The sequence below is a fragment of the Dipteris shenzhenensis genome, chromosome 14 (genome assembly GCF_047967505.1).
Source record: "Dipteris shenzhenensis isolate YYH24624 ecotype China chromosome 14, Dip_SZ_1.0, whole genome shotgun sequence".
Classification (NCBI taxonomy): Eukaryota; Viridiplantae; Streptophyta; class Polypodiopsida; order Gleicheniales; family Dipteridaceae; genus Dipteris; species Dipteris shenzhenensis.
This window is the reverse complement of record NC_141609.1, coordinates 12,682,475-12,697,763: the sequence shown is the minus strand read 5'-3', so window position 1 is coordinate 12,697,763 and position 15,289 is coordinate 12,682,475.

Here is a 15,289-nt window from a genome sequence, read left to right as displayed (position 1 = left end):
ATTCTAAGAAAAGGAATGCTAATCCAAGAAAGGTAGCACTATTTCCAGAAATCTTGGCCTTGAGAAAAGGCAAGCTATTTGGGGCATGATGTCAATAGTTGGAGTTGAATTTGCCAAAGATAGTGGAAGCTAGGCTTACAAATATAAGCCAAGTTGAAAAGTAGTTTTTGTTTTGGGAAAGTCTTGGCACCCATCGAGAGTGAGATATGCGTACATCCATCAATCCCATCAAGAGGCGATATGTGCTAGGTAGGAAGAGTGTGAAGAGGGCTTAGAAGCTAGAGTTTGAAGTTCACAAGTGTGAGCCCATGAGTGAAGGGGATGGTGCCTTGGGTCCAGAGCAAGTCAGCAAGGGTGGAGCCATTAGTGGTAGACTCATCGACATCGGGATCCCCAGATGACAAACCAATGCCTGAGAATGTTGTGGATGGTGGACTCAAGCAAGAAGCCTGAGATGACTTCTTACTTCGATGTTGTTGGTAGATGGGTTCTCTGAGGGTTTTCACCTTTGTCAGACCAAGAAATCAAGGAAATCTTGAAGCAAGAGCTCGATAGGAGGGCCAGAGAGGCTGTGAGAAAGGGTCTCCCAGGTGAGGGTAGAGAACATGCAATCGTTTATGAGGTTTCTCTAGAGATGGTAAGGCCTGCGCTAGAGAGTCTTGCAAGAAGAGGGCTCTACCTATTTTTTAGCGGGTGTATCCCATCACTGGGGGAGCTTACTCATTTCCTTCTCTCGAAGTGTGATCTCCCCACAGCTTAGTATTCTGCAAAGTTCGTGGGTAAGGGATTTTTTCTCCTCCAGTGTTGTTCAAAGTGAGTTCGCAATTGCTTGGTTGGGAAATTGTTTATCTTTGAAGGGGCAATGTTCCCTTGAGTCCTTCTTTCAGCCCAGAGGAGTTTCTTTTCCATGAGTGTTTGGTTTGGGTTGATTTCCCAGGTCTTTTGTCCTGGCTCGGTAGCTCGGTTGGGTGGGTTGCTTCTTCTATGGGTAGAGTCTTGCTGGCTCCCCCTGTGTCGAAGAGAGATTCAAAACCTCGTAAGGTCTGGATCATGTGGGATAGAGCACAAGGACCGCCCAATTTTGTGAGGATTGATTTCCTGGATGGAGGTTCGTTGCTTCAACATGTTCATTTTGATGCATTCCTAATGCTTGCTATATTTGTAGAAAGGTAGGTCACTTTGCTAGAGATTGTCCAGTCCAAAAAGAAAATACGAAGCTGGCTAGAGGGCCGGTGGATGGTCATGAGAGTGCTGCGAATCTGGTCAAAAGGAGCAAAGGTCTAGCCTGAAGGAGAAAGCATCTACCCCGGTTTCACCCTTGCGAGCCCAAGTGCCCTATCCTTCTAAAACGCAGGGTGAGGTTGACCGCATTAGGGGAGAAATGGGGTCTCAAAAGGGCCTCATAAGGAATGGATTTTAAGATACGCAGAAGTGAACCTACTATGGTAACCCATGGGGTAAGGGCCCCATAACATTGATTCAATAGGCATGGGTACCTTTATTTTGAATTTGGGCAACCTTGGCCTTTGGATGGAGGTGCTTGGTGGATGGATCAAAGGTCTAGAATGCTCAAATTGGTGGGAGGCGCCTTTAGTGGACCCCAAACTGGCAAAGGTTGACAAAATGGGACAAAATGGAGGTGTAATAAAGAGGGAGAGGTCGCCATTTGATGTGGAGCATTAGATCTGGGATAGATCTAATGATGGAGATCAAAGAATCCAGTGAAGGGCCTAGATCTAGGCGCATTTTGGAGGGTGTAGATGGAGCACTTTAGATTGATGGCAGCTGAGATCTAGGCGCATAATGGATAGCCCAAATTTTCAAGAGTGGCTTTTTCTTGTATCTCCACCCTTGGATCTCCTTGAGATCAATGGCCCAGATTCTAGTGCATTTTCCTTGCATCTCCACCCTTAGATCTATTTCTAGATGGATGGCTTAAAATGAACCCCCTTCTCTTTTGATCTCACCCATTAGATCCTTGCCATTTTCAAGGGTTCAGATTTGATACCTCTATCCTTTTATGGTGTCCATTGGATCTACACCTTGATCTAATGGCTGGGAGTGTTATACCAAAAATTTGAATGTATCCCTTGGATTGGAGATTAGATCAATGTCTAGGAGTGAAGACCATGGGTATAAACTATGGGTTAGAGGCCTCCTCTCCAATAAATGCTTTTGTCAACCTCAACATGGCATTTCCCCACACCTCAAAGTGCTCTCATTGATCACCTCAAATCGGTCTCTAATCCCTTGAAATTAGGAAACACTAATTCGGGGTCCTTTGGAGACCCCAATTCTCCGCTAATGTATGGGGAAGGAGAAGCTCACCATTTCGGAGGGCAGTCAACTAGAGTCTGGCGTCACCCAAACCAAATTCCTTAATCCCTGGAGGTTCGTCATGAGAAGAGGGAAAGTGGTGGACATATAGAATGGGAAACCATTCCCGAGTGAGTCATCGACAGTAGTCTCTGTGGAGAAGGAAGGGGATGCAGCCACGAGCCAAACTCCACAAACCATGGAGGCTATTGCCAAGGGCAAGCCAATCAGCAAAAACACAAGAGTCTTGTCAATTGGGTAGGAGAAGCAGAACTAGAAAGAACTAAATGCCGAGATGGACCAGCAGACACAACCAGACAAAGGCTTGGCAGGGCAGTCTATGCAGATGGGAAGAATGGTAGTAACATGGATAACATGGATGGGGTCATTTGGACTGATGTCGTTGAACAAAGGGAGCCTATCAATGAACCTCTAGGAGAGGGAGGTGATGCAGATATGCTGGATGCAACCGCTCTGAAGAGGGTGCTGGAAGAACGAAACCCGAATGGAGGGTTGGACAAGCATCATAATGGGAGTAGTAGGTCCATGCCAAAGAGGATGAAAGAAGTGGCAAGGAGTCTTTATGGAGGAAAAGAGAACCGATTCCATTTCCTATGTGATGCGGTCAGAGCCGTTGCACAATAAGAACTCCAATCTACTTGAGTCTCAGGTGAAGATATTCACCTGGAATTTACGGGGTTGCTATAGCAAAGAGAAGCAATATAAATGTCTGTCAGTGGAGGCTTCACAGTCCGGTGATGATGGTGTTGCACGAATGCAAATGTGGAGTGCTAATGAGTTCTTGTATGCGATTCAGCAGATCGGCTACTCGGTTTTAACTATCCATTCAGAGGAAAGGGAGGCTCAGCCATTTTAATAAATAATTCCTTTAAGGTGCATGAAGTTTTCCATGATGAAATGGGTCGGTTTATTGCAGCGAGAGTTGCTCTTTAGGGGTTTACATTTCATGTGATTAGTGTTTATGTCCCAAACGGAGCCAGCTCCCATTCTCTTTGTTGGGAGAGTCAAGGAATGCAATGTTTGATGCATATTGGATTGCAAGGGGGGGATTGGAATATGGTAGCTGATGCTAAGGATAGGTCTCAGGTTGGAGCCAGCCTCATGGACACGTAAAAAGAAGTGTGCGAGAGCTTGTGCATGGATTGGGGCTGGGTGGACTTCTTTGAATTCAATAGGGAGGGCCTCGAAGGTTTCTCTTGGAATAATAAAAGGAAGGGACATTACTTCAGAGCTGCTTGTTTAGATAGGTTTTACAGTTCACATGAAGGATGGTGGTTGAAGGCCCCCATGAAAGGAGGTTACATCAGATGTGCGAGTGTGTCTGATCACTCTCTTATCTCATGGTCATTTTCGATTCCCCTTACTTTGGGTCGTTCATTTTATGTCCCATTCAAATTTGACAACCGCATGCTCCGAGATAAAGGTCCTGGGGTGCCAATTGAATATGTAAGATGCTACTACCCTCGTCCAAAATCTTGGGTTATGGGGGGACAAGGTCCATATTTAATATGCATGGATTTTCATTATAAAATTTCAAATATGCAAGGGAAAAATATGAAAATTTCATTTCACCCCTCCCACAAAATATAAGGTATATACCTTGCAAAATATGCAAGTTTTTAAGAGTTGTGCATATTTTTCATAATATGTGAGGCCCAAAGGGGGGGGGGGGGGTCTTTTGGATGAAGGGGGGTCAAACAAAAAATACACTAAAATATGAAAACCCATCTCCTTTCAAGTTAATGTAACTTTTTCATGTGTTACCCAAATTTCAAGGTGTAAAGACATATTTGAAGCTCTTTTAGTATAGAACACAACCATGTTAATTTAAATAATTTCTACCCATGGCATATTGTTAAATCTATCTCAAACTCAAGATTTTGATGGGTTTTTTTAGTAAAGGGAGTTGGCGCCCTAGGATAAAGGTTTCAATAGTAAGATTATAGAGGCCGGGAGGAGCAGTAGTGCTAGAATTCTAGACCCTTGTTTGAAATGGGATGCAAGGGTTCGGGCTATTCATGTGCTGGTGAAAGATTGGCTAAAACAAGACAGGCTGAAGTCACGGGAGGAGGAGGGGTAGATTAATAGAGTGATGGAATGCCTTGATAGTGCTCTCTTGTTAACACCGCTCGAGACATCCTTTCTAGTATCTTTGGTGCTTGATTGTGAGATGCCTTGAAGAAAGTAGAACTTGAAAAGGGTGAAAGAGCTCGGGAGTGGGCATTTGTGGCTATAGGTGGGAGATTGTCCATCTAAAATGTTCTTCCAGGCAGTTAAAAGAAAACATGTGCGTGAAAACATTCACAGGGTTCAAGATGACGAGGGCAATATTGTTACAGAGTTTTGAAAAATGGATGAGGCGTTTAAAGCAGAATTAGCTGCTGTGGTGGGTAAGCCTACGATTGTCAATGAAACTTGGAGCCACGCTGTTAATAAAGCCTTAAAACCGATTAAGATTAAGTTGTCAGTGGAGGAAAGTAGTGAAATCTCCAAGCCTCTATCTATGGAGGAATTTTGGGAGTCTCTTAGTCAAATGAAAAAAGATCGATCTCCTGATCCAGATGGTTTCACTGTGGAGTTTTATTTGCATTTCTGGCAGCTGTTAAAATTTAATCTGGTGAACATGGCTAATGAAGCAGTTGCGAGGGGCGCATTGTCAGCTGATGTGAATACATGATTGCTCAAACTCTTTCCCAAGAAGTAGTCAAGATTGAGGTTGCATGATTGGAGGCCCATTACAATGCTCAACATCTCTTATAAAGTGATAGCCAAAACACTGGCAATCAGAATTCAAAACCTATGCATGCGAATAGTGGATAAAGAACAAAACGGGTTCATCAAGGGAAGGGAGATAATGGAAAATATTTTTGAATGTATCTTCCTCATATCTTCTATCCTTGATTTTGCTTGTGCCATTGGGTAGAGCCTATTTTGTTTGGGCTAGACTTCGACAAGGCATATGATCACATTGCTTGGGAATTTATCTATGCTATTTTGGAGCATCTAGGATTTGGGGAGCACTTTGTGAGAATGGTCAGTCCCTTTTTGCTAATGGCTCGGCATGTCTTTGTCTAAATGGTGGAGTGGTTGGGACCTTTGACCTTTGTAGGTCAGTGAGACGGGGATGCCCACTGGCACCACTATTATTTGCCATCTGCATAATGCCATATTAAAGGATAAAATGAATAATGGGGAATTGCAGGGAGTATCCCTACCCTCAAGGACACATTTTAGCATGCAAATGTACTCTGATGATCTGGTGGTCTTTGTACCGGAATCTAAAAGGAATGTGGATGCCCTATTTCAGGCTGTTCAAGATTATTGTGATGCATCGGGGTCTGTTTGCAGTCTCTCAAAAGCATTTTCCATAAGGGTGAGTTTGGATGCCTTACAGGGTTGGGCGGCTAGTCTGCTAGTGAAGTGGGTTCCTAGAGGAGAGATTGTGCGATATTTGGGTGCACCCTTGGGACTTGGAATATCTTTGAAACAGAGATTTTTATGGTTCAAGGAGCGGGTGCTTCAAAAAATAGCTGGCTGGCATGGCCTGAAAATGGGCTAGAATGCCAGGATCCTGGTGATTAATCACCTTTTATCTGTTGCTACCACCTATAATGCTTCAGTGTGGAACTTCAAAGACTCACATTGGAAGTAGGTTGAGCGACTATTCATATCTTTTCTATGGGAAGAGGATGGTAATTCATCAAAATGCCATTATGTGCTTTGGGATGAGATCAAATGACCCAAGCTATAGGGAGGCCTGGCACTCCCTGACATAGGCTTGAGAAATACTACTCTCTTGGCCAAGTGGTTGGTTAAATACCTCAATGGCTCGATGCCACGGGTTGAAGTGGCTCGAATTTTTCGTAGATAAAAAGAAGATAGGCCAATGGTCAGGCTTGTCTTGGTATGATAAGGTGGTCTCGTATTTTTCACTGAAATTGTCAGGGTCAGAATTTATTTCGGGCTTGATAAGCCCGTGGAAACAATGTATTAGCTTGTTGGAGTGGAGAGGGAGTACCGGGGTGTAGGGGGATGCAAGTTTGTTGGAGCATATTTGGTGGGGATGCACTGTAATGATAAATCAAAACTGTTAGCGACCTTGGACTTGCTGAGAGCAAGATCTCTCCACAGAAAGGGCGCGAGGTACTAGGTCCATCTTTGGGACTATAAGGTGGCTTTTTGGAAGCCACTCCATCAAGCTCGTTGTGAATTCAAGTTATCCAAGGCTGACACATTTTTGTCCCGAATTGTGGCTGGAGTGCCGCAATGGTGGCCATCCAATCCACAACAAGACAAAGCACCCACAGACGCGCACACAGACACATTTACTGAACTAAAAAAAACTTACGGGCGCGTCTATTTGCGCGTCTATTTCCATGTCTAGAGACCCGCGTCTATATAGCAAACAAAATAAAATTGAAAGCTCAAAAAGTGCTTGTATGTACATATAGCACGAAGCTAAGCCACGTCATGTGGCTTCAAGTACAAAAAATAAGAGGAGTGTATATACAAGAGGCACGAAGCCAAGCCAGTGGCTTTAAGTACAAAAAAGAGTAGCTAGCACTACTTCTACGACTAATCCTCGCTCCCTTCCACACTCCCTTCTATGCTCCCTTCTGCGCTCCCTTCTCCACCTCCTTCTTCGTCTTCTTCCTCGTCTTCTTGTGCAGGGACCTGTAAACAAGGGACAACATATATCAATGTATGAAAAATCAAATCTTTAATTATAATATTGACATTATTTAATTACTTTCAAATACCTCGGGGGCCACTCCAGTAGCCTGGATATACTGCTCCTCAGTAATCAACCCGTCATGATAGAAGTGCCTCCATGTATCTCCTCTGCGATGGTGGCGGTGGTAGGCTGTCTCGACAGGAGTGAGACAAGAGTAGGGTATCTGCCCACGATATCAAGCTGCAAGATGACACAATTTGCGGAGGGGTTAGTACAAAGAAACAACCTCCTAATAAACTACATAAGCAATATAATTTGAGATTAATACAAATTGGGCTTCCCATGAATCAACACCCCCTGCTCCAAAATGCACGCTTCCATATTGCTCCATCTAGATCCTTCATGCCTCCACATGCTGTAGACTGGGGTCCTCCCTCGCTGACTTCATTGCTTTCTTCCACTCACGCTTGTGAGCGGTGTGGGGCGGGCCCCTTGGTGGTTGACCTTCCTCGAGCCTGGCAAGCTCCGTTAGTGCCTGCCTCTTAAGCGAAGATCTTTTATTGCCAAGTATCGTAACAATCTTTGACTTGGCCCATTTATCTGTGAACTGATGATTGGGGGGGTTAGGATACCTAGAGCGAATAGCAGTGAGGGTCTCATCAGCCAACCTCTTTGGCTGGTCTTTGTAGTGGATAAAGCAATCTCTGTAATTGTTAGCAATTATAGAGCGCATGAGGCCATGATGTCCTTCCCCTGTGCATCCATCAAGATGCCTCCTGTCTGAGTGATGTCATAGAATATCGTACCATCACCCGAAGGCACGTCTAAATCATCTGAATCATCATCGTCCCCACCACCGGCCGTCCCAAAGCACTGACGTGCCATGCATCCCCCACCGCTCTCCCTGCTACTACGCCTACTACCGTGTCGTGTCGAGCTAGTACGCTGGCCACTCATAGCTGAAGACTGCACAGGACTACGTGGACCACTCGTAGCTAGAGAATCGAGTCTCGACTGCACAGGAGTACGCCGATGGCTCTGCGAGATAGAAGGACCTCCTAACGGCATGGGGGAAGGGGCATGAGATGGCATGGCGGAAGGGGCATAAGACGGCATGGGGGAAGGGGCATAAGATGGCATGGGAGATGGGCCCGCGTTGTGTAGCTAGTTGGGCTGTGTTGACTCTGCTGGGGTAATCTCAGCTGGTGTGGGGTGGTTTGGAGTCTATAGTGCTGACTCTTGGGGGGTGTTTAGAGTACCCGTCATATACCCATATAACTCCGTAGGACTAGGAGGGTGCCCTAAAAGGTTATATAAGTCCCTAAAAATAGACTCCCGGAGATCAGGTGAGCCCGAAGAGCTTCCTGGCCACATGATGAATTGGAAGAAAGAAAAAAAGACGATTACTGATGAGCTGAGAAGAAAGGGGAAGGGAAGAAAAGATTACTGTCGGAGCGCGTCTATAGACGCGTCTGAGAAGCGCATCTATTTTTGCATATAACAACGCGTCTATAGATGCGGCTGTCTGTATCTGCACACAGGCTAGACACATGTCTAGACACGCCTGTAGATGTGGTTTTAGATGCGCTCTGAGACGCGCCTATAGACGCGCTCCGATAGACGGACTTTTCTAAAAAGTAGAAAAGGACATGCGCCCGACACAAAAACGTAATACTGATACCAAAATCATGCGTTTCTTGGATACGAGAAAGTACAAATCCAAAGAGAGCCAACTTCCAAAAAAGATCAATTGCAAAAAGACTTACCTTGGATAGAGGTATGGAAGGTTCTTCTCCTTTTTCAAAGTTGCTTCTCTTCCTTATTCACCCTCTTCTCCTTTAAGCTTGGAAGTAAGTGTGGGTGCCTTCCTCTTAAGTGTAAGCTTGGAAGTAAGTGTGGGTGCCTTCCTCTTAAGCGTCGAAACTGTGGATCTGCTAATAGCAAAGCAAGCAAGCCGCGTGAAGTATAAGTAATGTGAAGAAAACCAAAGCGAGCGCGCTTAAAGCAGATTTAAAAGCCACGTCTACCGAGCGCATCTAATAGCGCATCTATACACGCATCTAAATACACAAAGCAGATGCGGTTTTAGATGCGCTTGTAGACGTGCACCACAGAATAGACAGACGCGGTTTTAGACACGCTTGTAGATGCACACCACAGAATAGACAGATGCGGTTTTAGATGCGCCTTTAGACGTGCCACAGAGTTTAAAATTAAATATTTGAAGAAAAGCAAAAATTTTTGGGTTTTTTTTTGTAGGATGTCTTCATCTTCAACAAGTAGCTCCAGTGAGGATGAAACCCTCCGTATCCACCATCGCGAAATGTGGTTGGAGCAAAAATTCAAATGTATGTGTGATCGATGTCGAGGAAACATGTATCGTGCACGCAGGATTACACTCAATCACATCTCAAAGTATGGATAATGGGATGCGACCATAAACATGGTAAGTGTTAAAGAGTTAAGGTTGATTGAGATACCTATGGGTGTTCATATGTTTGAGTTATGATCCTGTTTTAATTTGATACAGGATGTAGTGCCACACCTGCATATGTTGCCCTATGCTCGCCGCGAGGAGGCGAAGCGTCGGCGATATGAGGTGGGATCTTCAAGAGGGACCGTTACAGATGCATGGAGTGATGGTGATAGTAGCCCTCCACCATTACCTCATGAAGTCGTGGAGGAGGAGGTGTTTGATGATATGGTGCGGGATTTATATGTCCATCAAGGGAGGGATGATTGCATGGAGCAGGATGATCTTTTTACTGCAGCATCGACTCCACTGTTTGAGGGGTGCACATTCTTTGTTCTACGTGCCTCCCTTGAGTTACTAAACTTGCAAACCATCTATAGATGGAGAAATGTAAGTTTGAATGCATTACTCAAGTAAGCTTTAAAGTCTATTTTGCAAACATGGTGAATTATGCTAGTGGGTCAGTTACTCGAATGCTTTTCCTCATTTATGGTCTTCACGTGCAGGCTATTGTGTAAAATGCTTCCAAGGGAGAATAAATTACCGACCTCAAGAGATATGGCAAGGCAACATGTGACCTCTCTTGGAGGATTAGATTACAAGCGCATCCATGCATGTGTCAATGATTGTGTTTTGTTTCGTGGACTACATAAGGATGCAAGAGAGTGCCCTACTTGTGGAGAGGCAAGATATAGAGCAGATCTCAAAACTTTGGACGTGCCTCGTAAGGTTCTGCGACATTTTCCCATAATCCCTCACATCCAACATATGTTCAAGTGCAAATCCATTGCAGAGCTCATGTCATGGCATTCCTCCCATCGATCAACCAATGGCAAGTGGAGAACTCCCGCAGACTCTCCTACATGGAAGCATATTGAAGACACATGGCCAAGCTTCAAGGAGAACCTAGGAGCTTGAGACTTGGATTGGGTATGGATGGTGTGAACCCATTTGGTCTCAAAAGCACCTCTTACAGTGTATGGCCAGTGATATTGGTGAATTATAATCTTCCACCCTCTATGGCTATTAAGAAAGGACATGGTATGCTATCCCTTCTAATTCCAGGGAAACATAAAGTCAATAATCTTGATGTTTATTTGGAGCCTTTCATTGACGAGCTAGAGATACTTTGGAGAGGTATCGAGGTGCATGATGTGAGCAGGCCTCCCTCGTCACGAGACTTCTACTGCAAAGCAGTCTTGATGTGGATGATGTATGACTTCCCAGGCTATGGCGAGTGTTTAGGTAAGCATTGCACTTCTTATTATGAATAGGCAAAGGATGTGGCACCCTAAACCCACCTTCAACTATTAATTGCATCTATTGTTCAAGCCTCACTACATCGGGTCACCATGCATGTCCTGTTTGTGGTCCTTCACTAGTTGCCTCACGAGCAGATGCATTGAATAAGGTCATCTATGAGAATCACCATCGATTTCTCCCACCTGATGATCCTAGATATGTTGCCCCTTGGAATGAAGTCCTCCCACAATCACTCACCGCGGGAGATTGGATGAGAATTTGGGACGGTTCCACGACTCCTCCACCACTTGGCATGAGCCGGTAAGGGTTTGTAAGTATTGTACTGTGCTATATTGGCTGGAAATAAAGATTGCCCGCTAACACTTTATTTTGTTTAGATACTCCATCTTTTATCGTTTACCATATTGGTCCCACCTCAAGATCAAAAAATTATGTGCTTTGGTAATCATGGGCAATGTTTGGAAAGCAATGATGTACACCAAAATCTCACTTTCTGTATTCTCTGTTTTGCATCTAAATACGCGTCTAATTCTCAGTGTAAACGTGCTAATAGATGCGCTAATAGACATGCGCTAATACATGCGCAAATAGACACGTTGATAAACGCAATGTTAGACATGCCCGTATTTTCTCAGTGTAGATGCACAAATAGACGTGTTAATACACGCGCAAATAGACGAGCTGTTAGATGCACGATTAGATGCGCCCATAATTTCTCTATTCAAGCAACGCCTATAGATGCGCCCGTTATTTTGCGCGTCTACCAAGCGTGTCTATTGTTGCTTTGTGTTGTTGTGATCCCTTTCCCTCTTCACTTTGGAGAAGTAAGTGCTAGATGACTGGGAGAACTAGGCTCAGCAAACTCATAGCCATTGTGGTCTACAGGCAGTTACTTTGCAAAGGCGAATCAAGAGAAGATTTGAATAGCAAATGGAATCTCCATTGGGGTGAGGCGTTGTCGAAAGAGCGATTCAAAGCCATTTGGAAGTCTTCCGTGCCAGGGAAGCAATCTTTTTTGTTGTGGAAAATTCTTCATTGTTGGCTCTCAGTTAGAGGTAGATTGTCAAAATGGATGGCAATCAATCCAATGTGTGGTGTGTGTGGGTTGGCAAGGGAATCAGCTAAACACTTGTTCTTGGAATGCTGCACTATCAGGCAGGTTTGGAAACGGGTGGAGAAGTTAGTCAGACTTGCGAGGCTTTGGCAGGCGTTCGAGCTTAATTGGAAGTTAGTGTTGTTGGGGGACACAACTAAGTTACCATAGACCTTAGCTTGCAGCTGGGTGCATATCAAAGCTTGTGTATGCTTGGCGATCTGGTACTCCCATAACACCTTGGTTTTCCACCGACAGATTTCAGTGAGTGTCAGAGATTCGATGATTGTAGATGAACTGAAAAGGATTGTCTCGAATTGTGGGGTCCTGCTTATGAGGAAGGACTCTCTGTTAGGGTCATGTCTATTGGAGATCATCCACTTTTTGTAGTGTTTGGGAACTGCATGGCAGTGTAGGCCTTGGGCCGGTCACCCTTTAGCTAGGCCATCTTTTGCTTTAGTTTTGTATCTAGGTCTTCCTCCCTGGGGCTTGACCTCCCCCCTAATACAAGTCGGCTTTATTAAAAATTATGTATATATAAATAAATTATAAATTAAAAAAAAAAATATATATATATATATATATTTATTTATTTATAAGCCAAGGGCTTAATTCAAAAGTTTCCTGTGGTAATGCATTCCTCAAAGACAAATGACTTGTTGGCCTTAAGTATCGTAGGCTATAGGCTTAGGCATGTAGTATGGGACACATAATTTGAGCCTCAATTGGTCTATCTTCCTTGTGGTCTAGACTCTAAGCTCCGAGATGGTTCAAGGATGGTTATGATATCTAGGGCCTATGGCTAGGTCACTAGCTCACCTCCTTGGGGTTTATTCATTACAAGCGCATCCATTATTGTTCAAATCCTCATTGTTGGATTGCCCCTGGTATGGTTTTGTCTCTTGTGCAAGCTTTGGCAAGGCGTGGTTAGGCACTAGAGCAACAGCGTGATCAAGATGGTTAAAGAATATCACATCGATACCACAGCAACTCTTGAGTTATATGAGAATCTTGTATGTCCTCATGATAATCTAGATCTCTAGCCCCAAAACGGTACAAAGCCTTGTAGGAAATTGAACACATTTTGACAAATGCACCCATATAAAATAGTCACATGAGTAGTCACATAGGTTGGACCAAAACCTATTGGAGTGGCCACATCCTTGTAAAATTGTAAAACACCATATTAGAAATTTGGGAAAATTCCGATACTTTGGGACTTTTCTTTTCAATATATTTTTCATTGTATCTTGAGTATCAAAGCCCCAAAGTTAGCAGCGATTGTTCCTTTGCAAGCTACTCTTGAAATGCTTTCCAATGATATGTCGCATGAGGGGGTTTTAACAAAAGTTTGAAAGGGTTCACCATGACTCCATTTTAAGATCTTTGCAAAATGGGAATTGGGATTTTCTCAAATTCCCTAATAGTATACATAGCCTATCAATTACCATCATAGTTTCTAATTTTCAAAACAAATAAAGCCAACCAACAAGTAACCGTGAGCAAACTTAAAAACATCAACATAAGCCCATCAATATATTGATCTCTAGTTCTACTTTATACAAAGCTGCGAGAACCACCTCAAGTCTTGGGGGAAGAAGTAATCTAGTACAATCTTTGATTTGCATTTAGTCCAGCAACAAAAACGTGAAGTTACTTATTAGGCGCCTGAGGAATCGATGATAAGGTATTTTACTTCGGCGCCGTTCTCAAACAAAACATCCCAAGAAGCTCCTAGCCTGGTGACCCCGTTGATGTCCTGACGGCAGGTCACATTTAGGTACGGAAAAGCAGCAAGGACTCGATTACACCACACGCATGTTTTAGTGCCACAGCATTTGTATAATTTGCCACAGGTGCTGGTGCCGCAAAGGACTAGCGCCGCCGAGCCCGATTTATGCATTGTGTTGCAGAAACTGCCGCCGCAGTTGTCCACGCAGCAAGACTGAAAGCCTCCAGCGGCCATTGTGTTGATCGCATCCACCACATCCTGGTCTACGGGGCTGTTACCAATCGTGTCGCACGATGGTCCGCCGGTCATTACCGCTTCTGCGTTGATCAGAAGCACAATGAGCAGAAGCGTGGCCCTTTTGGACGCCATAAATTCTCGCACAACGCAGCAGCGTGTTTCGCACTGCCTTTTTTTTTTGCAGGAAAGACTGCTAGTACGTCTCCAGTGTTCCCGGAAAACCTGCAAACTATATACAATCCAACATTTTCATTTTCTCTCGAAAAAAATATTTTCTCAGTTTTGTAAAATCTCCAAAATTTTAGACAATTTAGTTATATTTTATAGCTTTAAAATCGGCAAATTCTTAGGAAAAACCTTCAAATTTTGACACCCCCAGTTTTTATGATTTGTTTTCTGTGAACACTGTACGTCTCCATCTAGATTTTAGGGGCATATAAATGAACATGAGGATAACTAGCGTGGAAGCCAATACGTTTAAACAGCTGGCTTTGCCAAAGAAAAGACAAACCACAGCGGTGATGCACGAGGTTAACTAGCATGGAAGCCAAGAAGACAAACAGCTGCCTTTGCACGAAGAAAAGACAAACCGCTGCGTTAATGTACATGACTCACGAGCGGGGAATCCAAGAGGACAACAACTGGCTTTGCAAAAGGAAAAGACCCGGCGGGCCTTCATTGATCCTGAGACGAACTACAAAATAGCAGTGAGCACATTTGGCGGTTCAGACGAGTCCTTCCCGATTTGGCTCGTAGTTAGGGTTCAAAAAAGTGCCTAAATTTCAAAACGAGCATGGCTGATTTGGCTCGTAGCTAGGGCTCAAACGAGTACCTAATAGTCAAAATAGCACATTCTCTTCCTTGGCTGGCCTTTACTCATTTGGCTCGTAGTTAGGGTTCACACAAGTGCCTAAAATTCAAAATCAAAATGAGCACATTTCCTTCCCCCACTGGCCTTTACCGATTTGGCTCGTAGTTAAGGTTCAGATGAGTGCCTAGCACATTTCCTTCTTTGGTTGGCCTTTATTGATTTGGCTTGTATTAGGGTTCAAACGAATGCCTAAAATTCAAAATGAGCACATAACACCATATTGGGAAATTTGAGAATCTCCCAAGTCCCAATTTACATTTTCTGAATTCCCCAATACACATTTTTCCTATACAAAAGATACAAAACATAAACCAAAGTAGTATATCAATCAATATGTGCTTATAAATTTTGCACATCTTATGATTTTAGTGGAGAAATGTAGTGGATTTATAGCGCTAGATGGACAAATCAGATCTTAAATGGTCAAACTTCATGCACTAATTGGTAGTGGTGGATAATTGTTACTATGTTAAGCATTGTGCTAGTAATACAAAGACTTCACTTGATCTCAAAACAATTTAAAAAATGGATGAAGTGACTCATTAAAACTGGTGCTTAGAAATAATTCAACTCTCACAATTCATGCCTAATTGATGTCACATCTTTGC